General features: G+C 41.9%; 1 long non-coding RNA gene across 1 annotated transcript in view; it reads right to left on the bottom strand.

Annotated features, from left to right (window-relative positions):
- Positions 1-2,340: 2,340 nt before the first annotated feature.
- Positions 2,341-27,943, bottom strand: part of LOC128830564 (uncharacterized) — a 31,833-nt gene continuing 6,230 nt past the window's right edge. The window contains exons 2-3 of the long non-coding RNA XR_008443604.1: positions 2,937-3,020; positions 2,341-2,423 (exon numbers count right to left, since the gene is read on the bottom strand). This is a non-coding gene — a long non-coding RNA (uncharacterized LOC128830564). The remainder of the gene's footprint in view (positions 2,424-2,936; positions 3,021-27,943) is intronic.

The raw sequence follows: 27,943 nt of genomic DNA, 5'->3' as shown, positions 1-27,943 counted from the left end.
GAACCGCGGCCAGTGGGGGTTGCAATCGGCCAAACCTGCTGTGTCAGCAGGTAAATAAAACTGGCCCGGCCCGCCAGGGTGCTTACCCTGGCAAGCCGCGTGCCAAACGTTGCCGAGCCTTGCGTCTTTCAAGATGTACTATATTCTATACCTGATAGTCTGTAGAAGCCTTTTTTGTTCCTTGAATCCTCTTTCCTGTCTCTTTTCAGTGTGTTTCTTACCTTTAAATTGTTGCCCCTTATCAAACCCGAGAGCAATTCCATTCCACCAGTTTTAGAATCTTATTTCTCAACAAAATTACCAGGTTTCTCCAGTTAATTATCTGGAAAATACTAGAACCTGTTTTTATTTTTTTTACCACAGAGATCTTGGAAGTGAAAACACACTATTTCCTCAACAACAAGAAAAAAAATCACTCAAATATTTATTTTAACACACATTTCAGAAGGCCTTTTTTGCAACTTCTCAAGAAATAAAAACACATAGTGCAAGCCAGTTGGTTATTTAGTTCTGGTTATGACTAAACTTTTGCTCAGTGCTGTATATTGAAACAATCAAAAACACATATTTGGGTTTCCTTAATAGAAAACTTTGCAGACAAGAGAGATACCAAATAGTAAATGATCAAGACAGCAGCAGCATCGCTTCAGAAAAGAGCAATCATCTCCTGACACAAACAAAGGAAGTTAGACCACACACTGAAACAATGTATCATATTTCACATCTATTTAAGTACTTCTACCTAACAGGAACAAAGGAGGCACCTGGTGTTTTAATTAACTTACACTCAGGTAATTATCCCTTGAGCCACTGTGGAAAGTCAGTATCTAAATCTAGATATGATTTTGCAAGCACCATCAAATCCAACTATCATAAAAAGTGTGCTTGAGTACACATTGGAGCATACTCCCAGATGTTCACCTCTGGAATAAACTTTGGTCTCATCCTTAACCTCATGGCAGCAGCAGGCAGGCCTGTTGCCACTGGCACTGAGTGCTAATGCATTTTGCAGTGCATTAGACCTTAGCATCAGACAATGACAATTCCTAATTCCAAGAGTTAATAAGAAAAAATGTGTTTCCAACGGGCACTGGTGTACTTTTTTCTGCCCACGTTTATTCAGTAGGTGCTTTGTCCTGGTGGTGGGATATGGTTACATTCGATTACCATAAATTCAATTGTTTGCAAATTCTCTCTCAATTTTCTGTCCTCTGGCAATAGAGCTACATTTAGAGTGGGCTGTCGTTTGCAATTGCTTGCCCTCCTTTTATTGATGGGTTCCCTGAACATCTCACTGCACGTTTTATTCCATTATCCTTTTTTAATGGCTTTTCATTTCCTCAAACACAGCCAGTCACAGTTCTATCCAAGAGAGCATTTTATACCAACAGGTACCAGCTCCACCCCCCACCCCCACACTGTGAGGGGAAATAACATACAGTGGATTTTTCTTTTTGTTTTCTTTTGAGTGATTAACTCAACATTCACATATTAAATGTTGTGTCCTTGAAAGTCCTCCTTCCTTAGGGTGATCAGATGTCCCAATTTTATAGGGACAGTCCTGATTTTGGGGTCTTTTAGTTATATAGGTTCCTATTACCCCCTATACCCGTCCCGATTTTTCACACTTGCTCTCTGGTCACCCTATCCTTCCTATTTCTTCTGTCTCCTCTCAAATTGCATGACCGCAGAACACATATGGCTTGTGCTTTTTTTTTTTTTTTTAAGTAGTTTTAATATCAGTTCTTTGCTTATTTATTTATTTACTTTTTTAATTCAGATGAGTGTAAAAACAGGGCCTACTAAGAAATGTAAGTTAATTGATGATTAAGGCAGATTGTCAGCTGGAGTTATATCATGGTTCCCACTGACATCTTTCAGGAATACCTTCCTACTATTGAAGAAGCCATGTACTACCAACGGATTTAATTTTAAAACACACATCATTTCATTTGCTTGCCAAAGTATAACCTGCAGGCATCAGCCCTGCACTGAACAAATGATATGGCAGTGAACAACTTTATTTGTCACATGGGAAGCTCCTGTAAGAACTGCACCACAGCTAACAAGCTTCTTTAAGATCTAACTGCTTATGTTGTCAGTTAAACAGCATTTTTTAAGACGTCAGTAGCACCTTCTTTTGACTTCTTATAGTATTGTATCTGTTATACCTCTGGGTTTGGTCTAACACTCAGAGTTCAGAATGGGTGCTTAATGTTTATAAGCCTCAATAATTAAAGTGTCAATTTCCAGTGACAAACAGTATCAGCCCTACAATGGCATAGGCACTTCAATATACTTTTCCCACACTCTTGTGTGAGGGGATCCCATTTTGATATTTTCAGGGACCACGCTATTTTTTCATGCATCCTACTTACGTTTCCAGGCCTCCAGTCCTACAGTGCTCCATGAGGTACGTTAAACTACAGATAAAATAGGAGAGCCATTTTTAGGGCAACTCAGAACTGAAACGAACTGCAAAAGTTAAAATCTGCTTTTAAATATCACTAAGAACCTAGGTCGGATTCAGCATTCTGGGAACACTCAGAACTTCCCTGAAATTACTATGAAGCTTGGCTGCACAAGAAATTGTTGTGTCCATCTCTGAGTGAACCTTTTGACTGAAGCTGAAAACAGCAGACTTCCACCAAGTGGGAGTTAAATGAATGAAAGACCTATTCATGGAAAATGCACACGGTCCATGAGGCACCAAAATTAGCAAAAAACCCAATTTTAAGGTTAATTAATCATCAGTGCAACAAATAATTTTTAACATGGGCACCACATGGGACAGAGAAAACTAAGCAGCCACGTGCCTTAGCAATGAAGCCTAGATGTGAAGATTAATTTCTCTTAATTGCAAATATCGACTAAGGCTGTTTATAATTCAGTAAAATTCAAACTATTTCAAAGTCATTGCAAGTATTGTTACATACCTTCTTAAAGAAGTTGTCATCAGAAAGAGCTTAAAGCTGTGCAGCTATCTCCAAAATGTAAAGGTTTCCTTTTAAACTTGTATCCTAATGGGAGATAATGTTACAGGGGTAGAAAAAGGTTTTCAACCAGTCAATTTGTGTTACATTGAATAGTATTGCTCCAGACCTCAGTGTTAATTTCTGAGAAAGAAAACAATAGCAACGCCGTCACATTAAGATTTTCATCCTATCAATAGAATGGTGAAATAGTGCTACGTATCGAGGGCTTCTCATATGTATATTATTGGGAGGATTTATTGGTGTTGATATCCTCGGATGGAAAACACAATTTCAAAGTACCATTCCTCACCATTAGGGTATTTTTTTTATGCTATATACATTTACCTGTTCTATAAATATTTCCATTGCTCAGTGCCATTCGTATTGAAGATGGTGGAATGCAGACATACGGCATTTATCTTCAGGGCTGAACACACCATTGCCAATGCCAAGCTTTCTGAAAAGCGAGAACAGCTTAAAAAAGCATATTTGCTAAACAGATTTTAGGTTCTTTTTGTTTGCTTTCAGGTTTCTGAGCACCTGAGTCCCATTTTAAATCTTTTCTCTGTAACCATGAGGGCTTGAAACTTGATGACAGCTCAGATGCTTTCAACTCCAGGCACTGTGGCTTTAAAGAATTCCAGATATGATGATGAGACTTGCAGCTTTGTCAGCTCTCATGATTTTAGTACAAGTAGGATCACATAGCTCAGGCTTATTGTGCAATAAATTGGGTGGGTCTTTTTTTCAGAATCAGGCAGGTCAGTAGAGGTGGGTAAAGTTTCTCAACTGAAACTTCTGTCCCATGAAAAACACAGTTTTGGTGACACAAACATTTTGTGAATTTGTGTTAATTGCAAATTGTTCATTTTGAAATAAAATCAACCATCCTTTCTTGCCTCTGCCCACAAATTGAAATATTTCTACATATTTGAAACACAATGCTTACTTTTCGGTTCCAAATAACTCTTCATTATGAAACTTCCTTTAACATTAAAAAAAAATTCAAAAACATTGAAAAATGCTCAAAATCAAAATGAAATGTTTTGTTTCTGGAAGAATGAGACATTTTCTTTGACTTAAAATGATTTCTCCTCCTTCCCCCGCCCACCTTTTAGAACTGCCAGCAAACTAAAAAAAACAACAAAAAAAAAAAAACAAAAAAAAAAAACACCATTGTTCTCTCAGCTCTGGTTGGGACGCTATTACAGGGTTCTTACTAGGTCCAACCCTACAAGGTACTGAATGCCCCAAGAACCTCAGCACTTCTTGGTTGGAGGCCTAAAGTGAACAACCCTTTGACAGAATGTAGTGATGAACACGTACACTCACAGGAACAATAAGGATTTCCATGTCAACTATTAGAAGATAGTGTTTGATTTTTCTGGGCTGACATTGGCTGAAATCATTTCCTTGTCATGGAATTAAAGATTATTTCATTCTTTTTGCTACAGAAAAAGCAACACATTCCCTCTATGTTTTCACTACATATTTAGTACCCTTTTGATTTAACTGAAAACCGTCTGTTTCACCTTTTTTGCTCTATATGAGTTAGTTCAGGATGGAAGATTTTTTCCCTTTCTAAATAAAATATGACCTAGCATATTATGCAGTTTTAATCTATTTTGGCCTGCTATCTTTTTTTTTTTGGGGAGGGGGGGGAAGGAAGGAGTAAAAGGAAAAATTAATTCAACCACATTTGTGCAGAGCAATATCACCATATTGTGCAGTTTAAAATCTTGCAAAGCATTTGCCTTGTGATTGTAGCTTCAAGGGGAAAGTGCCTTTCCAATTGCATTTTTTCCCCAATAGGTTCTTAATTTGCCTCGTTTTATAAGGTTTCATATTATCATTTAGCATAGCAATAAAAAACAATGAAGCAGCTAAAGATTGCAGTCTTAGGCCTAGCTTTGATGAATGTAATGGATGGCACAATATTACTACTCTGCGTAATTGAAAGTCATTCACACTTGCTACGATTTACAAGGCAGCATTATAGTATATTGTATATTTATGAATAAACAATTTTATTTTATTTTACTTCTAACTTCTGCTTCAAAGAAGTAAGAGCAGACTAGGATATTGGAAAACATATATAATTCACATAAAAATGGGTTAATATGGCAAGAGATTGCAATTCAAAGCTGAGTACTTGGAATGGAATTCATGTAGTAGTAATCTCAGGTGAAAGTGAACTCTGTACTGAAACTGAACGCAAGTACCAAGTTGTTTCAGTGTTATTGCAACATGAAAGTTTCAGTTCTGATTACTGTTAAATTCTGCAGTAGTGAAGTTTTCACTTCGGGGTGGGAGCAGGGAGTCCAGTTAGATCACTTTAAGAGGGTTCCACTTTACTTCACTTGCAAGGGAGTCTTTGGAACATGTCTATTAATAATCTTCTGATTGATGAAAATCTTGTTATCTTAATTAAGTTCAGTCAAAACCAAGGGCCAGCTATTCAGAAAGATCCTTTGTCCTGGTTGTATTAGATGTCTATATTAATTCTGCTGTCAAAATAAATCAAGTTATTTCTCCTATTTTTTCCCTGTTCCCTAAAGTAACACACAACATTCATAGCCATACAAAAGTCTTTTTTAAAACTCAAGGATTATCTTGGCCTTTTTTCTCCTTTCTTCTCTCATGGCACAATTTTTTTTAAAAAAGCAAATTTATTCCAGTGAAAGCAATGAGATGGATAATCCTGATGTCAGAAACCAGTCATTTACCCACAAAACAAAAACAATACAAGATGCAGAAATACAATCATTGCTACCAAGCCCCACCAGTGTGTTTCTATCCTGATTTGAACTAACCACTTCTGGAGACTGGCTGTAATGTAATGCTAAAGTATATTATACAAGTCAGCCACTAGGTGGTATTGTGTGTAACATACCTTATTTAAGCAAATTTCATCCATGAATATTATACTGAACAATTCTGGTGTCTTTCTCTGAGAAGAAAGCTCTGAAGCCAGTTTGTAATGGATACAAGAGAGTTACCTGCTAGCAGCAGTCCTGCAACCTACCATGTACATAACACAGGTCAGAGATTAATTCAGTTTGGGGCACATTCAGTTTGTGACATCTCTCTTAGAGAGTTAAAGGGTACCACTTAATTCCCATGGTACAAGGCTTTCCACAGTGTTTCCGTCTTCTAGAAAGGATTGGACTCTATCCACAGATTCTTTTCATACCAGCCAAATTTGTGTGATCAAGAGGTTATCACCTTCATTCACTCCTTAACGGGGTTGAATTGAAAGCACATTTGAAATGCTAACATTTTCATGTTTTTTCTGGCGTTACCTTCATTTAACAAGTGATGTTTTGCTTCACTGATGCCTAGATTCCATAGTGTCCATATCCCCAAATTTCACTTGGTGCAAAAGCCATTTTTTTTCTTTTTTAAAACTAACGCAAGTTCCTTTGCTTCGCTGGAATTATTCCACAATCTGTAGAATAGCATTAATGAAAATTAATGCATTCAGATCTGAGCTCAGTCCAACTCAGTTATTTGTCCACATCACAGAAGCTGCAACGAACGTTGACCAATTGGCCCCTTTGATATTAACCTCAAGAAGACAAGAATAGACTATGGGGGATTAATTGCCCTCAGCCTAGAAGCCATCCCTCTGGTACAGCTCTGAGACATGATGGCAGGGCAGAATGACGAAGTTGAAACTATTCATACTGAACTTCTTCTGTAGATAAAGAATTTCTTTCCCTAGGTCTGTGAACCCAGCATCTTCCACAAGTACAAAAACTTGCATCAATATTGAAATAATATTTAAAATACTGCTGGCCTATATCACTAGACACATCAGAAGTCCATTTTATTGCTTGTTTGGGAGCCAGTAAACCAGATTCTTCATGTGGATTAAGCTTTTGTCATGTACCAATAAATAAATAAATAAATAAAATCTAGGCAATGTTTCTACTCAGATAATGATGCTGGGAACTGTTACACCTGTAATTGCAAGACTGTCTATTTGAACTAATGCAGCTTGGGACATTGTTCAGTCTTTTGTGCGAAGCAACTGAGAGAATTGTCACACTTTAACATTGAAAAGTTTTGGATCTCTGCTTTACGTTGTTCCAAATTCAGTCCTGAAATATGTAACATGATTGGGAATCACCAGATGGTGAGTGCAAATAGTCTTGCTACTTCTGTTTATTTATATGTATACAAGTTGGATTTTTAACTTCTTACAGTCAGCTGTACCACAGCTTGTTTCAGTTGCTGAGTGTATGACAAGAAGAAAGTCTGTGCTACTTGCATTTCTGTCGCTGACTGAAATAATTGTCTTCAGAGTAGCGGCTGCCTACAAGTTACGCTCATGAGGAACAAATTGGTGCAAGGGGACATAACTTAATTAAAATCACTGGAGTAACATCAAAGCTGTATTTGATTCATCAGGTGTATCAGAATTTATCTACGGTATGTTGCCCCTTTTTCACGCAAGCGGCTAGTCAGATTTTGAGGCCCTAGAGATTCTCCAGTTGGAAGTAGAAATTGATGGAGTCTGGTGTTTGCTTTGATGCAATCTTGTTTTTTTACAAGGAATGTACAGAGTCCTGTGTCTCTGCATGCAGAAGGAGCTAAGAACAAAAGGAGCACATAGTTTCTTAACTTACAGCCCCAAGTCTCTTTAGCCAAAGGATCCAAAAGCTCTCTCCTTAGCCTTTTCCAGGGTCATGCTGTGCTCAACAGCTACTGCTTGGGTCCCTTGCTTTTTGTCCCTCAGGACTGAAGAATTGTAGCAGGGTGCTTACCCTGCTCCTGCCCTGAAGGGCTTAAAACAGCTCCTAAACTGGGCTGATTGGGAAGTGGCTGCAACTGGGCCACGCCCCAATCAGGCCACAGCTGGCCTGTATAAAGAGGCTGTGAGCCAGGAGCCCAAACAAATTCCCTCTAGCTTCTGAGAGGGAGGGGCCCGGCTGCAGGGACCTGAGCAGAGTCCCAGAGTGGAGCAGGGCTGGGGAAAGGCAGAGGAGCTGGGAAGGCTCCAGCCTGGACAGCCCCAGGCTGCAGCCTAACAGAAGGCCAAGGAGTACTGGGGGTTGCAGAGGGCAGCCCCGGGGTAGGCAAAGGCAGAAGGTCCAAACCCAATCTGCCCCAGTGCATGGGGGCTAGTTGGTGACTGGCAGTAGCCCACAACTGAAGCAAGGTGGGGATAGAGGGTTGGGGGTTCCCCTGGGTAGGGAGACCCTGAGAGAAAAAGGGGTTATTGCCAGGAGGCAGCACCCTAGATAACAGGGCACTGGGTCTGGGAGGGACACGGAGGCCAGCGGTAGCAGATCACTGGCCAACAGAGGGCGCTCCAGAGGGCTGGTGAGCTAATTCCTGAAGACGACCAGCAGGAGGCGCCGCAGGGGTGATTCCTGCACGCTTACCAGTCTGTTCTCAGTTTCTGTGTATTCTGCCTCCTCCCTTCCCCCCTCTCTATTATGAACCATACTCAGCAAAAGTCCCTCCCCCCCCCCCCCAAAATCAGTCCAAAACTCCTGGGTGGTTTCACATAACCCTTTTGTCTTAGGTAGGGACTTGTGATTAATTTATCCTTAAAACTATGTTGATTGAAAGGTGAGTGAGTTCACACCCATCCATCTCAGGGTTTGTCTACATTACTGTGCGGGATCGATCTAAGATATGCAACTTCAGCTACGTGAATAGCGTAGCTGAAGTAGACATATTTAGATCTACTTACCGCGGTGTCTTCACTGCAGTAAGTCAATAGCTGACGCTCTCCTGTCGACTCCGCTTGTGCTCCTTGTTCCGGTAGAGTACCGGAGTCGACGGGAGAGCACTCAGCGGTCGATTTATCGTGTCTCATATAGATGCGAAGAAGTGACTCTTGCTGGATCGATCGCTGCCCACCGATCCAGCGGGTAGTGTAGACAAGCCCTCAGTGAACTCTTAACTCAACCCATAAGGTTTCACCCAGCTCATAACAAGGACAAAATACTTTTGCTGACAAAATACTTCCAGCCCTGTGAGTGGTGTTAGCTTTGTCGACAGGAGAGCGCTCATGCCAACAAAGCCGCGTTCACCCTGCCACTTGCATCGGCAAAACTTTGGTCTTTTGCAAGGTTGTTTTTTTTTTTTTTAAGTACCCAGGGAAGACAAAAGTTTTGTTGACAACATTGCAGTGTAGACAAGCCCTCAGTATTTTTTTTCCTTTTTACCATGTAGAGTGCTGGAATTTCTTTCCATTTCATTAAATTATTTGGTTTCTCTTTTCAAATCCTGACATTCCATACTTGTTAATTTCATTAATAGGTGGGGATGGCAAGCAGCCACCCATAATTCCATAAATTGCGGTTGAAGGAGAATAGTACATCATCATATAATTAGCAAATTGTCATGCAAGCCACAAAAAGTTATACAGAAGAGGTAGGGAACACATTACCTGATAGGAACATAATTTAACATTTCGATCTTAAGAGGAGGCACTAGAGATGGGGAACAATTTTCTAAAGCTCTCACTCTTCTCCACCCCTGGACAAATGCGTCATGTTCTATACTGTTAAGTCCAGTTCAGTGCATATAGATAAATAGATTGGCACTTGCTTTATTTCCCCCTCAAAAAGTGTTTTGCTTATAAATCAAAGTCAAGTGGCTGATTATAAATCTAGAAAAATCTACCCTAATTTGATTAGCTAGTAAAGGGAATCAAATAGCAGACAGATTCTCAGAAACATCACAGCCTTCCCTGCTCTAATTCAAGCCACCGAAAGTAATCTAGTCAGGAGAAATGGAAGAGAATTTCCACTAGAAAAAAAATCATCTGATGGGCGAATGCTCTAGAAGCAGCTGTCCCTCCTAAAACCCTGCTTTGGGAATAGTCCATTTTAAATCAATTCAATTTACTACAGGACTCTCAAGCTGCTTTTCATTGGAGTAAAATAATAAAGCTGCCTCCAAAGACACACCAAAGCAAACAAGCACTTTCCACTTCTCCCGTTTAGACGTGTAGAGGAGCGGACTCACCCCTGCGACGCCTCCTGCTGGTTGTCTCAGGAATTAGCTTTTCCAGTGTCCTGGAGTGCCCCCTGCAGGCCAGTGATCCACCTGTCCTCCGGACCCCAGTGCCCTTTTATCTGGGGTGCTGCCCCCTGGCAGTACACCCCTCAGTACTAGGGTCTCCCCTTCCCGGGGAACCCCCAGCAACTATCCCTATCTTGCCTCAGAGTAGGGCCACTGCCAGTCACCAACTAGCCCCCGCTCCCTGGGGCAGACTGCAGTATAGGCCACTCATCACAGGTAAGGTTGGGTTTGGACCTGCTGCCTTGGCCTACCCCTAGGCTGCCCTCTGCAACCCCCAGACCTCTTGGCCATCTCCTAGGCCGCAGCCTGGGGCTTTCCAGGCTGGAGCTCCCCAGCTCCTCAGCCTTTTCCCCAGCCCTGCTCCACTCAGGTACCCTGTCTCAAGCTCCCAGTAGCCAGGCCGTTCTCTCTCTGCACGCAGAGAGAGACTGCTGAGCTCTTGGCTCCCAGCCTTCTTATACAGGCCAGCTGGGGCCTGACTGGGGCGTGATTGGGGCATGGCCCAGCTGTGGCTACTTCCCCAATCAGCCCAGTAGCTTTTCCCTTTGCCCCAGCCCTCTGTCAGGGCTGTTTTAAACCCCTCAGGCAGGAGCAGGGTACGCCCCGCTACAAGACGTAAGTTTAAAAGTAGGAGTTATTACAGCCTCATGGTTGTGCTTTTCAAATAACAGCAGCTATGAATAGGAGCCATTGAAGCCTGTGGGCTAGATTCTTCTCTCATTGATGTGAGATAAGTTAGGAGCAACCCCAGTGAATTTAGTGGGGTAACTTCAGATTCTGAGCAGTGTCGCCAAGATAAGACTCTGACCTTATGTATCATCTTTTTACTAAGTACAATTTAAACACAGAGTGCATTAAGTTAATGTTGTATTTCAGCCTTCGGCTGATATCACAACCAGGAAGCGTTAGTCTTTCTCCTAACAGTGACTGATTGTATGTTATCATCCATATATTAAGTGATAACTCAATTAATTCAAAAAGTGTTCCAAGGACAACTAAAACATTCAGAGAAACTAGGTTCTGGATGGTCCATTACTTCAGGGAATATAACTGGGCATCAGTTAAGCAAGGTACAGTTACATGTAATTAACACAGTCAGTGATGCGCTGCTAATATTTTCAAGAGATCCTTCCACAAATATTTTCTTCCATAGCAGCAATACACCCTGTTCAACAACAGTAAGAGCCTGGGTGATCAGTTTCATTTGTTTTCCCCTTTAAACAAAACAAGCATGCAACAAACAAATCACAACCACCATAACCAAGGAAAAGGAACCCAATCTTTGGTAGAAGCAACTTTTTAAATTCACTTGCTGAGAATACTTGTTTTCTTTCCAATTAAGAAGGTGGCCTGAAGTGAGTTATTACTACAGCTGGTAAAATATGGGTATCTGGTATGTGAACTTTTACAAAAAATTAAAGCACCATGTTTGATTCTGTATTGTTCATGAGCCATGTTGTTTGGTTACTTGTAATACATTTGGGTACGTGTTTAAGATATTGGATATGTTATACTAGAAGCATATTATTCATTATTGGTTATTTCTTCTGCTGCAAAATCCTATCTCAACGCCTCAAAGTGGCGCAGCAGTGACCCTGACTTGTCTGACAGCGAGGATAGTGGAGTATATTCTTCAGTACGTTCAACCATATTATTAAGGTGTCAGACTTCCGACCCAGGGAAAGGACAGCTGTCCTTCTTGAAGTTGGATGCTAGCTAAATTGAGGAAGTAAACATGGCACTGACAGCATAGCTAGTGGGTGGATGAAGAAATGGCTAAAACAACACAACTAAACGGGCCCCAACTCTTTGTGCGCACCTCGATCCGATCTATGATGGTAGTGGGGAGTTCAGTCGATGAGAGGCTGTTAAGACTCTCAGGGGCCAGAAAAAGGATGGCCCTCTTAGTGTGCACCCCTATAACTGCAGGACACTGATGTGAGATGATTTGATCAACCATCTAATGGAGGAGAAGGCAAGGACAGACTGCGACATTCTTGGTCTCTGCAAAACACGATGAAGAAAGGAGATGAAAGTGAAATGGAGAGATAAAAGTACCATCATGCTGGTAAAAGGAGAAGGCGTGAGAACCGTTGGAGGAAGCAGCTTCATCAACAAGGAATGGTCTTCAAAAATCATTGCCTGCAACTTCAAGTCATTGCGCATCAGAATGCTACACCTCTAACTGAACAAGAACAGCACCCTCAAGATTATTCAGGTCTATACTCCCACAAGCAAAGATGATGATGTTGAAGAATTCTGTCAGGAGCTCACTCAAAAATCCACATATACAATTGTGATGGAAGATTTCAACACCAAAGTTGGAAGAGGGAAAGAAGGTGAAAAGTTCATTGGAAGGTATCAGAAAAAAGAACAGGAGTACTTGTGGCATCTTAGAGACTAACAAATTTATCTGAGCATAAGCTTTCGTGGGCTACAGCCCACTTCATCGGATGCATAGAATGGAACATACAGAGAACATGAAAAGGTGAGAGTTGCCCTACCAATTCTAAGAGGCTAATTAAGATGAGCAATTCGTATGGCATTGGTGAATGGAACCCATGAGGAGAGCGACTGGCAACTCTGGCAGAGATGAAAGAAATGTTCACTGGTAACATGTGGTTTAAGAAGAAGGCCAAGAGGAGGTAGATATGGATCGTGCCCAATGCGAAGAACAAGAATGAGTGACTATATTCTGATTGATAAGCGGTGCATTGTACAAGACATCTCAGTAATACTATCCTTTAACACAGGTAGTGACCATCGCTTGCTCAGAGCATGGCTTAACTTCGACAAAAAAAGGTGGAGAAGAAAGCACTACAGATGGCAAATCAGAGACAGTGGACAAAAATATTTGACGAGGCAATCTTGAAAGTGAACATTTCCAAGGAAGACTGGAATCTCAGATAACTGCAATGAGGATTATAAAAACTTCACTGACAAGTTGAAGGCAATGCATGAAATTAGCTGAGAAAGACCAAAAAGAGTGAAGGGAAGAAACAGAGGAAATACAGAACTTGCTAGAGAAGTGGAAGAATATGAAGTGAAATGATAATGACAAACTTGGGTTTTCCCCCCTCCACAAGTTGATAAGAAGAAGACTAAAAGAGGACTTCAAGACGTACTGAAATGAATGCCTCTTAAAAATGGCTGAAGATCGCAGAAGCCTTAAAAAAAGCAAAAGGGAATTGACACTGTGCACATCAACAATAACTGCACTGAAGCACAGGGATGGAAAACCAGTAATTGACAGAACAGGGATGGAGGCGGTCTGCAAAGATTTCCAATCCAAATTGTTCAAGTCTCAGAAAAATGTCCCAGTACCAACACTTCAACAAACCAAGCATGTACTCCCAGTCCTTGTCAACGAAGTTTGACATGCAGTTCACCAGATGAAGGAAGGAAAAGCCCCAGGTGAAGATAGACTGACAATCGAAATAAGAGCTGGAGGCTCAGACCTCTGAGAAACCCTTGCTCAGATGTTTAGCCATTACGTGGAAATGCAGAAGATACCATCTAGCTGGAAGGAGTCTAATACCATTCTGCTGTACAAGAAGGGCAATCGTGAAGATCTAAAGAATTATCATCCAATATACCTGCTCTCACATATTTCCAAGCTGTTCACCAACATAACAACAAACTGACTCTCACAGAGTCTGGATGAGCAGCAGCCGAGAGAGCAGGCAGGCTTCTGAAGGAATTTCAGCACAATGGACCATATTTTCACTATAAACCAGCTATTGGAAAGCTCAAGGGAATACAAATTCCCTTTATGTATTGCCTTCATCGACTATGAAAAAGCGTTCAACATAGAGATCTACGCAGTGTTAAAAGCTCTTGCAGAGAAGGACATCGACACAAACTATATCACACTATTAAAGGAGGCAAATTCTGACTGCACTACAGATAACTTTATTTGATACTCTCCTTCGCATCCCAGTTAAAGGTGTGAAACAAGGAGACATGGTTTCACTGAAACTCTTCACAGGCTGCCTCAAAATGGGAATGGGGTGGATGAATTGGAAGGGTGGAATCAACATCAATGGACAGCAGTTAAACCATCTCAGATTCACAGACGACATTGTGTTGATCGCTGAAAATACTATCAAACTACAGAAAATGCTGCGAGAATTCAAGACAAAAAGCAGCCAAGTCGGACTGAAAATTAACCACTCCAGAACAAAATGTATGCAGTCTGATACCTTGTCAAAAGCCCAAATAACAATCAAGGGAGAACAAATAGAAGAAGTTGAGCAATATGTCTATTTGGGCCAAGAAATTAACATGCGCCACGATCAGGAAAGTGAACTCTCGCGAAGAAAGAAAGCAGGTTGGTTCGCATTCAATTCTATCAAGGATGTCCTCCAAGGAAAAATCAACAAGGCAACATGCACCAACCTCTTCACCTCAAAAGTACTGCCAGCAATGTTGTATGGCAGCGAAACACGGGCGCTGATGAAGACAGAGGAACAGCAACTGTCACCGAGAGGGCTATGGAAAGAAGAATTCTGGGAATTTCAATCTGTGACTGAGTCCCCAGTAAAGTGACAGCAGAGTGGAGTGCAGGACATCGTCGTTGAGAGCAGGCATAATAAAATGCGATGGACTGGGCATATAGCCAGGCTCACTGACAATCAATGGACTGCAGCTGTCACCGAGTGGTACCCATGGGAACTGAAACAACCACTCGGCCGACCTCTAAAGAGATGGGAAGATTTTATCGTAAAAAGATATGGCCGCACTTGGAGAAGGAAGGCCAGGATACGAGAAGAATGGAAGAAGTGTTGATCGGCGCAATCTATACGAGGGCTGAAGGACTGATCGATCAAAGTGAAGTTTATTCATCAGTTTTTCTCTTCTTAAAAAAAGTTTGCCATCTAAGCAAGAAGCAAAAACAATACCATGTGACTTAGGTGACCAATTACACACTATGAACTGTGAGCATCAAATAGCTCAAGTGGACAGTCTGAATAATTCATAGGCTGAAAAAGCTAATTATCCTATTTAACCCGTAGTTTTAAATAACTCCAGCAACTGGAAAATCAAAATCTGTTTACAAATGGCACAGATTCAAAGGATTTAAGGTCAGAAGGAACCATTTTGATCCCTTAGTCTGACCTGCATAATACAGGCTACTGCAGTTTACCTAGAAATTGCCACATCAAGCTCATAACTTTTTACTGAGAGAGAGCATCTCTTTTGACTTTTGACAGAGGGATAAGTTCACAATGAATATTACTCACAATGAATAATTTAACCAGCTGCAGTTATGAAACCCACCACACACAGTGAGGAATATAAAAATTAGTATTTCACTGCCCAGCATTACACATGTCCATATCACAAGAATTTTTCAATTAAGAAAGAGTGGGAGGTTGCTTTTGTTTGTAGAAAATGTCTGTTTTAATTTTGTGTGGCTTCTACACATTTCTTTACGTTTGCCAACGGCTGCTTTACCCAGGTCTTGCTTCTTAATCTTTTACTGCATCAAGATATAGGTTAAAAAAAATCAATACTTATTTGCATTGTGTGTGTCATCTTTCATTTTCAGCATTTAATTGTAGAGGCCTAGCTTTTAAAATTTCTTCATTAGAAGATATTCCATTTTTATTGGGCTTTGTAATAACTAAGTAATTGCAAACAAAGCAGAACCAAATGGTAAATGGTGAATGCAACCCTAAATGACAATAGCCTGCGTGAAGTAGCCCACATGATGTTTAACAGGAAAGCACCCTGGAAAATTATGCAGTTGCATGCAACTCCTAACAAAACTTAGTAAGTAAATTCTAAAATGCTCAGTTTAATTTCAACTAAATGTTTGTTCTCCTAGGTAATGTCTACACTACAATCCGAGGTACAATTGCAGCTTGTGTCGACATACCCATGCTAGCTTTAATCTAGCTAGAATGACTAAAATGGCAGCGTAGACACAGCAGTATGAGCCTCAGCATGGGCTGTATAAGCACAAGGGCGACCCTGAGGATGTACTTGCATTGCTAGCCTGCTCTGGAATCCATGAAGCCATTTTCATTGTTATTTTTAGAGGCACTAGCTAGATCAAAATCAGCACAAAGAACAGGAGTACTCTAAGTACACCTTAGAGACTAACAAATTTATTTGGGCATAAGCTTTCGTGGGCTACAGACCACTTCATCGGATGTATGCAGTGGAAAATACAGTAGGAAGATATATATACACACAGAGAACATGAAACAATGGGTGTTACCATTCACACTATAAGGAGAGTGATCAGTTAAGGTGAGCTTCAGCAGCAGAGAAAAAGAACTGTTTGTAGTGGTAATGAAAATGGCCCATTTCCAGCAATTGACAAGAAGATGGGAGGAACTGGGGGTGAGGGGGGGTGAAGCATGGGGAAATCGTTTTACTTTGTGTAATGGCCCATCCACTCCCAGTCTTTATTCAAGCCTAATTTAATGGTGTCCAATTTGCAAATTACTTCCAATTCAGCAGTCTCTCATTGGAGTCTGTTTTTGAAGGTTTTTTTGTTGTAATATTGTGACTTTTAGGTCTTTAATTGAGTGACCAGGGAGGTTGAAGTGTTCTCCAACTGGTTTTTGAATGTTATAATTCTTGACATCTGATTTGTGTCCATTTTATTCTTTTATGTAGAGACTGTCCGGTTTGGCCAATGTACGTGGCAGCGGGGCATTGCTGGCACATGATGGCATATATCACATTGGTAGATGTGCAGGTGAACGAGCCTCTGATAGTGTGGCTGATGTGATTAGGTCCTATGATGGTGTCCCCTGAATAGATATGTGGACAGAGTTGGCAACGGGCTTTATTGCAAGGATCGATTCCTGGGTTAGTGTTTTTGTTGTGTGGTGTGTAGTTGCTGGTGAGTATTTGCTTCAGGTTTGGGGGCTGTCTATAAGCAAGGACAGGCCTGTCTCCCAAAATCTGTGAGAGTGATGGATTGTCCTTCAGGATAGGTTGTAGATCCTTGATGATGCGCTGGAGAGGTTTTAGTTGGGGGCTGAAGGTGACGGCTAGTGGCGTTCTGTTACTTTCTTTGTTGGGCCTGTCTTGTAAGTGACTTTTGGGTACTCTTCTGGCTCTGTCAATCTGTTTCTTCACTTCAGCAGGTGGGTATTGTAGTTGTAAGAATGCTTGACAGAGATCTTGTAGGTGTTTGTCTGCGTCTGAGGGGTTGGAGTAAATGCGATTGTATCGGAGAGCTTGGCTGTAGACAATGGATAGAGTGGTGTGGTCTGGACAAAAGCTGGAAGCTAGGTAAGTATAGTGGTCAGTAGGTTTCCGGTATAGGGTGGTGTTTATGTGGCCATCGTTTATTAGTACTGTAGTGTCCAGGAAGTGGATCTCTTGTGTGGACTGGTCCAGGCTGAGGTTGATGGCAGGGTGGAAATTGTTGAAATCATGATGGAATTCCTCAAGGGCTTCTTTTCCATGGGTCCAGATGATGAAGATGTCATCAATGTAGCGAAAGTAGAGTAGGGGCATTAGGTTCCCATCTCTGATTGCCATGTAGACTTACTCTTAGCCTTGTAGCAGCCTTTGCTGAGTGCACTCAAAGCGCTTGACGCCTCTGGTGAGTGCACTAAAGAGTTAGTAATGGAGACTGGAAGTGTTCAGCTGCCCTTTGCAAAGAGAAAGGCAGGTCACGCTGCACAGTTGACAATAGTGGCCACAGATCTCTAATCCAAGCACAGGGATTAAATAACCTATGAATTGGGGTAATAAAAGAACTTTATTACAGCTCAATCTAGTCTTATTTTGCTTTTCTTATATTACATAGTTTCTTCTCTCATTCTCCTAGTCATGTATAAGCAAACTCCTGATATCAGGCATCCTGACTTCACAGGCACAACAATACAGTGGCAATGCTCTAGATTAATTAGTCCTCCAGGACGTATAGATACACCACATCTCTTCATGCAGACTTTGGTTTCCTTTGACACACTCTGCTGGGGGCAGAAACAAAGCAGTCCAGTACAGTGCTGTCCCAGGCAGCAGCTATACCAAATAGTAGGAAGTTTGTTGCCTCATTTTTGTACATAAAGATTTCTGTCAGCACCGCTCTGATCCTCATAAAGATACATACTTCAGTGGTTACTATCAAGGTGGTGGTAATGGGGATAAAGCCTCGCAATTTATACAACAACGTGTTCTCCAGGTAGATGATGTCTGTTCGTTGTTCTTGTAAGCAGCACAATGGAGCATTAGGGAAGTACAAGGAGGGGCTGGTGGCCTCTATACCCTTCTGTGTAGCACTACAGAGTGCATTCTGGAGAGGCAAGAGCTGCTGGGGCTGGCTGCCTCTAAACCCTGCAAGCTCCACCTTCCATTGCAAGTATAAACCAAGTGATGTGATCAGAGCATTGTTGTCTTTCAGCCCCTTTGGGCCAGAATCCAAGTAGACCCAGAGTTTGAGCAGCTCCTCCCCCCAGCTCAGGAACAGCACAACAGGTCCAAGTGGGAGAAAGGCAGGAACAGCAGGCAACTGCCAGCCTCTGATTTCAAGGAAGTACTGAGTAGGGGCTGTACCCCAGCAAGGTGGAGCAGGAGTGGTGAAGGGGGGAAAGTAAGGAGCTGAGCTACTGACTTTTTTTCAAAAGGGAGGAAAAAGGCAGAGAGCAGACAGGAGGGCGATGCCTGGTCATTTTCAGGAGGAGTAGTCGTGGGAGTTAAAGCAGAAAAGCTATTGGGAGAACTCCGTGCTGTGTCAAAACACTCCATCCGGTCTCCCCTACATGGATACATACTGTAGACAGAAAATACACTAGTGTGGTGAGATACAAATTTTGTCTGTACAGGGTTAGAAAGGCTTTGCTAACGAGTGCAATACTGTATTTTTTTTTATAGTACAGCTAGGAAAATTGTGAAATGCTGAGCAAATTAAGGTGACCAGATGTCCCAATTTATAGGAACAGTCCCAATATTTGCAACTTTTTCCTATATAGATGCCTTTATTATCCCCCACCTTCTGTCCTGATTTTTTCACACTTTCTGTCTGGTCACCCTAGAGCAAATAGATCTGTGAAGCAAAGCTTAGTTGAAGGGCGCACACACTTCTCTCTTTCATCTCCTGAGTGCCGTTCGTATTTGTTGACTGTCACAGAACTGAGATATACCCAATAACAAGTCACCCACAACAGGATACTGATAAAACCATAAACAGAAAACTTCCTGCGTTGTCATCTTTGCATAACTTCAAGCACTTTGCAAATAATTCTTAGCACATGAATAAGACATCTCCTCAGCCAAAGACTCATTAGTCTGAAGAAAACTGGCTGCTGTAATTTTAGGGTACCAACCCTTGTAGAATTAGCAATGTAGGCTGGAAGGGACCTCAAAAGGCCACCAGTGCTGAGGCAGGATTAAATATAAATATCCTGATGGGTATCTGTCTAACAAACTCTAATGATAGGATTCCAAAACCTCCTTCAGAAGCCTATTCCAGTGTTCAGCTATCCTTATAGGCATTAGGAAAAACATCCTAACTAACTTAAGCTTCCCTTGCTACAGACTAAGTTTATTACATTTTGTCCAACTCTTAGCAGACATAGAGATCAAATGATTGCCATCCTCTTCATAACAGTCCTTAACATATTTGAAGATTTATCGAATTCCCCCCTTCAGTCTTTTGTCAAGTCTAAACATGCCCATTTTTTTTAAAACCTTTTCTCATAGGCACAGGTGCCGGAAGGACTGCAAGAGTGAGTGTGTGGGTGGGGGGGAGGGGAGAGTCCCCCCGAACATCCCAACCCTCCTAGAGCCCCAACCCAGTCCCCCCTCTACCAGAGCCCCTGCCCCCCAACCCCCCCTCCCCAAAGCCCCAGCACCTCACACCATACTCTTCTTATCTTACTCTCCCTGCTGACCAGCCTGAAGCCCTTGGTTGATGGGTCCTTCCTGCTTCCCAGATCCAACAGGTCCCCAGCATCAAGAGAAGCCTCCACTGCAGCTTTGGTAGTGGATAGGTGAAGGCCCAGCTGCCGGCATGTGGCTCAATGCAGAGCGGGACCCGGGTGCTGGCCAGCCATGCCAGGTCACGGCGCTCTCCCTCCAGGCCAAGGTGGCAGGGGAATTAATACTTAAATATCCTGCAGATATTTGTTTTGTTAAAAAGTGGGGATGGGGAAGGGAGGGAGGCATGGTCCCCTGGCCTTGCCAGTTCTGGTGCTAGTGCTCATAGGTCAAGTTTTCTAAACCTTTTCTCATTTTTGTTGCTGTCTTCTGGACTCTCTCCAATTTGTCCACCTCATTCTTAAAGTGTGGTCTACAAAACTGGAAACAGTACTCTATCTGATGCCTCACTAATGTGGAACAATTATCTCCTGTGTCTTGCATACCACACTTCTGTTAGTACATCCCAGAATGACATTTGCCTTTTTCTCTCATTTAGCATCACGTTGTTGACTCGTACTTTGCCTGTGATCCTCTATAATCCCCAGATCCTTTTTTGCAGTACTGCTGCCTAGCTTTATTTTGTAGTTCTGCATGAGATTTTCCTTCCTAAGTGATGTACTTTGCACTTGTCTTTATTGAATTTCATTTTGTTGATTTCAGGCCAGTCTTCCAATTGAGCAAGATCATTCTGAATTCTAATCCTGTCCTCCCAAGTGCTTGCAACCCTCCCCCCCAGCTTGATGTCAACTGCAAATAGTGTAAGTACACTCTCCACTTCACCATCCAAGTCATTAATGAAAATATTGAATAGTACCTGACTCAGTATAGACCTTCTGGGATCCCACTAGATATGTTCTCCCAGTTTGACATTGAACCATTGATAACTATTTTTTGAGTATGTTTTGCCAACCAGTTGTGCACCCACCTTCTTGTAATTTCATCTAGACCATATTTCACTAATTTGCTTGTGAGAATGTCATTTGGGACAGTGTCAAGTCTTACCAAAATCATTTACATCATCTCTACTGCTTTCCCCGACCCATGAGGTCTTTCACCCTGTCAAAGAAGGAAATTAGATTTGTTTGGCATGATTTGTTCTTGACAAACTCATGCTGGCTGTTACTTATCACTTTATTATACTCCAGGTTTGAACAAATTGATTGTTTAATAATTTGTCCCAGGATCTTCCCAGGTATTGAAGTTAGGCTTGCTTGTCTAATTTCCCAGGTCCTAGTTTCCCCCTTTTTTGAAGATGAGAATGGCAAACATAGTACCTTAGTCCTCCAAGACCTCATCCATCCTCTGTGAGTTCTCAAAAATAATTGCCAATAGTTTTGAGATGACTTCAGGTAGGTTCCCCAAGTACTTTAGGATGCATTTCATCAGGCCTTGTGGAGTTGAATACATCACACTTATCTACATTTTCTTTAACTTTATTGTTGAAGACTATACTAAATTACTCTCCTGTGAGTGCTCAGCATCACTTCCTCTATAGCTAAATCCACACTTTTCTGATTAAGTTTAAGGGCAATTAATCATTAAACAGTAACCGGTGTGTGTGCATTAGTACTTTTATACTTTATAACCCAAGGGTGAACACTTAGGTCCCGATACTGATGGGGTTTCTTTTGGTGGATATTGCATAGAGTTAATAATTAACCAGGTTATGCCCCGTTGGTTGAAATTACCACAACAATTTGTTGTCCATAACGAAACGGTAAACCAAGCAAGATAAATAATATTTTAAAACACTGTGAATGCATGGAGTTGTTTGGCAATTATTTCTAATTAATCCAATTTATTGGATTACCTGCAATTGTGTCTTAAAATAAGCTTAAAAGGTTTAGTCCAATATCTGGGATACTGTCTAATTATTTTGCAGATTGGTTTATTGATCTACTTGATACATTCTTAATGCTCAGTGCTGTGAAATAATCCTAAAAATGGTCAATGAAAGCTAATATAAAAGCATATTCATTAACTTCTGTATTAGTAAGGTTAAGAGTACCCAGAGGCTTACAAGGATTACCCTGACAGCCAGTTAATATCTATAACAAACTTATCTATTAAATTACCTTCTTCCTTAGCCTCCATCCTGTAACCTTACATAGTCTATGTAATACTACCATAATTGTTCCCAAGTACTGCAGAGTATTTCTAAAACGTAGAAATACCTCCTTATTCTAATACATAGTCTCAAAGCCACACATGGTACATAGTTTAAGAGGAACATCATAGACACAAACAGATATTAATGTGTTTGCACATATGCATGCACACCCTATTAAACGATGCTCCCTCTTTGATGAATAATAGTTTTGCTCCTTGTTCTGCATCACTTACTCGGAGAACTGCAGGTTACCAGGACTAGGATAACCCCTTTAATGGAGGACTATGACCTTATAGCTTGCAGCTTTACCAACATTATTAAAACAAGAGAAAACACTGAACTCACAGCAAAGAAAACACCAAATAGCTCACACAAATACAGACTGCATCTTCAATCTAACATTACAGTAGCAGAAGCTGAAACAAGATATATCCATATGGTTCTCTTACTATAACCTCAAATCACCCAGCCTGGAAAACCTAAAGCCCCGATTGAGTTAGCACAGATATACTAATATAATATTATTGGGGCTTGCAGATGTTATGTCAAACCCAGCTATTTTTATGTGCTATTTGTCTAGTATTTTCATTCATTTGAAATGGTAGTTATTGTCCATATTGAGCCCAGTACAGATGTACTCATGGTACATTAGCCAGCTGGCTTTACAGATTGAGGGCTATAACTAGTTGAAATACATGTTTACACAAAACTTTAAATAAATACTTTAATATGTGGCGCATTATACAGAATAAATGGCAGCTGGGTGGAGTATTTGGGTTTTAATGGAATTCGTTTCCATTGCACATTCCGTGGAATTTGTTGCCCTATCTCCCAACTTTTTTGCTTGGAGAAGCTATAACACCCCCATGTTTTGGAGCAGGGACTTGAGATTTGGGATGGAGTGATCATGGTGTCAGGGATATGCCTTTTGCCATCCCCATGAAAAATCTGAGACTAGTTGGGCAAAGAGAGGGGGAGTTGGAGGGTAATGCAGGGAGACTAGGACTGGTTGACTGGGGAGAGAAGGGGAAGAGGCGGCTCAGAATGGTTGGACAAGGAGGGAGAGCAGTACAGGCTGAACTAGGAGTTGAGAGGAGGTGGGAAACTGGGACTGGCAACCAGTGGGAGGAGAGTGGGGAAAGGTAGAGAGGGCAGATAGGTCTGATGAGAAGCAGGGTTGTGACAAACTTTGGCTTTGTCTATACTAGCACTTTGTCGGTCAGGGGTGTGGAGAAAAAAAACACAACCCCAACCAACACAAGTTTCACTGACAAGTGCCAGTGTGGACAGCACTATGTTGGTGGAAGATGCTCTCCCACCAACATAGCTACCGTTGCTCCTTGGGGGTGTCTTAATTATGCCGGTGGGAAAGCTCTCTCCTGCTGACATAGCGTGACTACATGGGAGACCTTACAGCAGCACAGCTGCAGCGGTACAGCTGTACTGCTGTAAGGTCTGTAGTGCAGACATAGCCTTAGATTAGGTGAGGGAGCCTGGGAAGGGAGAATAGGAGCCAGTGGTAGGGGAAGGTGAAGAAAAGAGAATGAGGGTTGGGGGAATGGGAAGGACAAAATAGACGTGGAGTTGGGGTGGGGTGGAGCAACTTTGGCTGGCTGGGCAAGGAGATGAACTAGGATGAGAAGCCTGGGGAGTGCTGACTAGGAATGAGTAGGCAAGGAAGATGGGACTGGGACAATGAGCCAGGGATGGGAAAGAGACAGGACTGAGATGGAATGGAGTGGACATGGCAGAAGGGTTCAAGCTTGGATGAAACAGACAGAAAGATAGATAGAACTCCCCTCCACTGCCTGGCATGGAACCCAAGATTACCATGTTTCACCATTCCTCTGTGAAACGCACTAGCAATACATGTGTCTCATCGTGCTCTGGTCCAAATAGAGGGTCTATGTGGGGCAGTTACAGCACAGCATGCTAGTGCATGCTGCAGTTTACACCCCTCTAGTCCAAACTGTGCAGCCATGTAGAGAAGCCTACAGCCAGTTGTGTATTTCAGCCAATAAACTCAAGGCCTGGTTCCCAGAGAGCACCCCGGGCTCAAGAATTCAGAGATTGGGGGATTAACGCAGAGATCCAACTCTTCTGCTGCTTGCCACAGCTCCCTGAGAAATAAATTTACATCACAAGGCTAGCAAGAGAGCATTTCTTTTGAAGTGAACTGGGCTTCTATGCAAAAAACAAATAGAAACAAAACAACATTGCTGCCTGGTGATTCTGACTTAACAGTATTACATTCATAGGGGATTCAAGAAGAATTATATGGGCCTACAGTCTCCTTCTCCAATCATACACCCTGTCTGGAACCACAGATTCACAAATACAGAGTGGGACTACTACTGCAACAATATGCTCTCCATGGAATCTAATTAACTCCTGTTACTAGACCTCTCAAAACCTATTCTAAGCTGGCTGGTGAACTACCCTGTACTTGGTCAGTTCTGCTCTGCAATGAAAGAAGGAAATGGCAAAGGGTCAGGGAGCAAGGTCATTATAAATGCTGGGCTGCCAAAACTCAGTGACTACAAGATGTTGACCTGCCTGACACCACCTGACTAGAAAGGTCAGCAAGACCATTTCTGAAGCCTCATTTAGTCTGCCGGTTCTCCCACTCTCTCAGTATTTTTTATCTAAGTTATCTGTTGCCCATGCATTTTCACTACAGGCTTTACTATAATACAAATAAATAACACTGAAATACAAGTAAAATAAAATATCAAATCAATAAAAATAAAAGTTATGGCTGAGTATTCATACTGAAAACCAAATCAAGTGAGTTTAGACCCTTCTGCCTCTGCCCCAGCTACTTTTCTGACTCTTACCTCAACAACTGAGTGCATCATTGATATTAACTTTCCTGCCAAGACCAATGTTAAGCAAATAGACCTCAGTTTTATTGATGGGTTAATGAGAGATGAAGTGAGCTATCAAAGTGTGCATGGAAAATCTGTGACAGAACTGAAAGTTGAACCCAGATCACCTGGGACTCCATCTAGTGTCCTAATCACAAGATCATCCCCACCACCTTGCTTCAGTCAGAAGTTTCTATCTTCATTTGCTCAATTTAAGCAACATGTTCTGGTCTTGTTTTTTCTTGGAACGAGCACATGCATTATTTTGACTTCACTGGTAGGGGTCTGCAGACATCCTACAGTTGGAGCCAACCTGAAGGATTTTGGTGTCCATGTGAATAGTATTTACATCCATCTTTGGTTCTTATTTTGCCTGGCCATCTCAACTGGTATCTTGGAAGAAAACTTATGCAGATTACAGAGTTACAGAGGAGCATATTAGTTAATGGGTCTGGCTGTGAATAGTGTTAATGTTGTCCATACCCCGGGATATGGATGATCACAAGCATGACCCAGACTGACTTCCCAAAGTGGGTCACTCTGGCAGACATCAAGCATTGGCAGCAAGAACTATAAGTACAAATATAAGGAGAGTAGATGGAAATTACAAACCTCAGGATGGACTACAGTATTTTGTTAGTCATATTGGTACAATTTTTTCCCCCCATCTATATGTGCCTTGTATAACCCTAACACCCAGTGGCAGATTTAACACATGCAAATTTAGCTGCCTATAATTATCTATCCCAAACGCGAGGTTCTTTTAACAAACCTTCAAGTGCAACCACTATACACAAGTATTAAGAATACTATCTTATCCTCACACTCAGAGAAAAATTGGGCCAAGCCCAAAAATATTTACAAGTATTAAGCAACCCTCATCCTAAATGTATCGCATGTGTTTAATGGTTAAGGCAATTGAATGGGACTCAGGACACCTGGGTTTTAGGTCCCTCCTCTGACACACTTCATGTGAACTTGGGCAAATACCCCATTACTGCCTTTAGGACCTTTGACTGTACAGCAGGGAATCAGAAAAGTACATGTAGTGGGGGGAGGGGGAGAAGAGAGTGCCCTCCCTTATTCCCTATCTACTTCAGTTCTCCATGTAACCATTGGCTGGGCAAGGAGGGAAAGGAGGCCAGCTGATTGGCTGCCAACTGCTCCCACCCCTTTGCTATTTTAAGCTAGCCAGGGCTTTTCAAAAGCCTCCTTCTCTCTGATTAACTGCCCGGCCCTTCCTCCCATTAATTGTAGATTAGCATTGTGCTGCTTATGATGCTGTCAGTCTGACCACCATTTTTCAGGGATCTTGGGCCAAGTTGGCATATGGGCAAGTGGGTTTTTTCACCATCCTCGCAATCTCATGGAGGCATAGTTGGGTTGGAAACTATAGGATTCAAGGTTTCTATAATGCTGTTAACTAAGGTTACTGACTTGCCACAACCTGCAGCTGGTGTCCAATGTGGGTAAAGGTAAAGGAGCCAGTACCCAAACGAGACCCAGGATTTCATAGTTGGACCTTGCACTCAGGGGGGAGAGGAGTCTGAAGTCTTTGCTAACTGAGGTTCCCCCCAACTCTGCCCAGCCTCTGGGCCTCTGCCACGCCACCCTTCTTATGCAAGGGGGATGGCTAGAGGTTTCACAACAGGACCTGAGTCCGTGAGATAGACCAGGGATAGATTCTGAGTCATTGTTAGGTTTGTAATCTGCATGGGAACCAATTAAATGCCTGAAATCTGAAAGCAGGGGGAAAGTGGCAGCATAGTGCCCCACCCAATGTATAATTCATAAAGTTGTGGCCTGACATTTAAACCATCCCATGTGCCTCTCATTCATTCACCAGCTTCTCCTGATCAATCACTTCATTGCTCTGTACCTCAACTCCCTGGACCTAGGATAATAATTTACTCTCAACTTTTACCCTTGTAATCTTGTCCATTTAGATTTGAGGTTGGGGACTTCCTTATACCTATATACAGAGCCTAGCCAATTGGGATCCTAACACTGGTTGCAGCTTGTAGGCAGTACTGGAATACAAGCAATTTGAAACAACCTGGAAACTCAATACACTTGGACTATTTCAGGCCATGGGAGTGAGTATGTTCCAAAGCAGAGGGGATATTGCCCTGCCAGCAACTATAATCTGAATCAAGCAAAGGGACTCCAGGTAAACAGCCTGCTGATTGCAATCTGACACCAATATTTCTGGAGTTGCCAGTTGAAGCTCTATAGCTACAGCCTCTTTGTTATGGATGACGTATATTGTACACTCCCCCAAATGACAGCACGGTGAGTAGTGAATGAATTTTCAAGTCAATCTGTTTCTGAGTGCAATTAAGAATGAGTCCTTAGAGAAACTGAGCACTCTACATCTGACTTTTTTTTTTGTCCCGAATGATTTTCACTCAAGTGTTGTCTATCTAAGAAACTAGCAGAGAATTGAATCTTGAGTATATGCAATGCAATGGGTAGCTTTTTGGAAATAAATTTTGACGCTTAAGTGACTGAAGAATATGATTCTTCTTCAGAGCCACTGATGAAGAATTGCTCTTTCAAAATGGCCAGCATTTCCTACTGTCCTAGATAGATCTGAAGTCACAGTTTGCCCTTAGCAAAGATGGCCACTGTCTTCATTCACTAGCTCATCACAGTTCTTTTGTATCCCCTTACAACATAGCCCCTCCCCATCTTCCTCAATGGCAACTCTGTTTCACTAAGGTTTGGAACAATGATCAGCTTTGCTAAGTGTGCATTATGGCTTTAGCCTCAACAAGAAAATAGCACGAGCACTGACTGTGACCACACTTCCTTTCTTTTCTAGTTACAGTGGTTAGTAGTTTCCGTTCTAACGCCTCTTGCCTTACAGGCACAACTTTCCACAATATTCCCCTTTGAAACTGTATTTTTTCTTCCCGTCAGCCCAAAGACAATGTTCTCCCCTTTATTACTCCTGGGTGCAGGAGAGCAACATCAGCAGTTTTGCAGTTGGAGAACTAAACTATTCGCTATCGCTAATCACCTCTCCCGCTGACACAACTCAGATATGGCTGAAT

Source organism: Malaclemys terrapin, chromosome 1 (assembly GCF_027887155.1).
Source record: "Malaclemys terrapin pileata isolate rMalTer1 chromosome 1, rMalTer1.hap1, whole genome shotgun sequence".
Classification (NCBI taxonomy): Eukaryota; Metazoa; Chordata; order Testudines; family Emydidae; genus Malaclemys; species Malaclemys terrapin.
The sequence above is the reverse complement of the archived record's forward strand: the minus strand, read 5'-3'. Positions and strand labels throughout refer to the sequence as shown.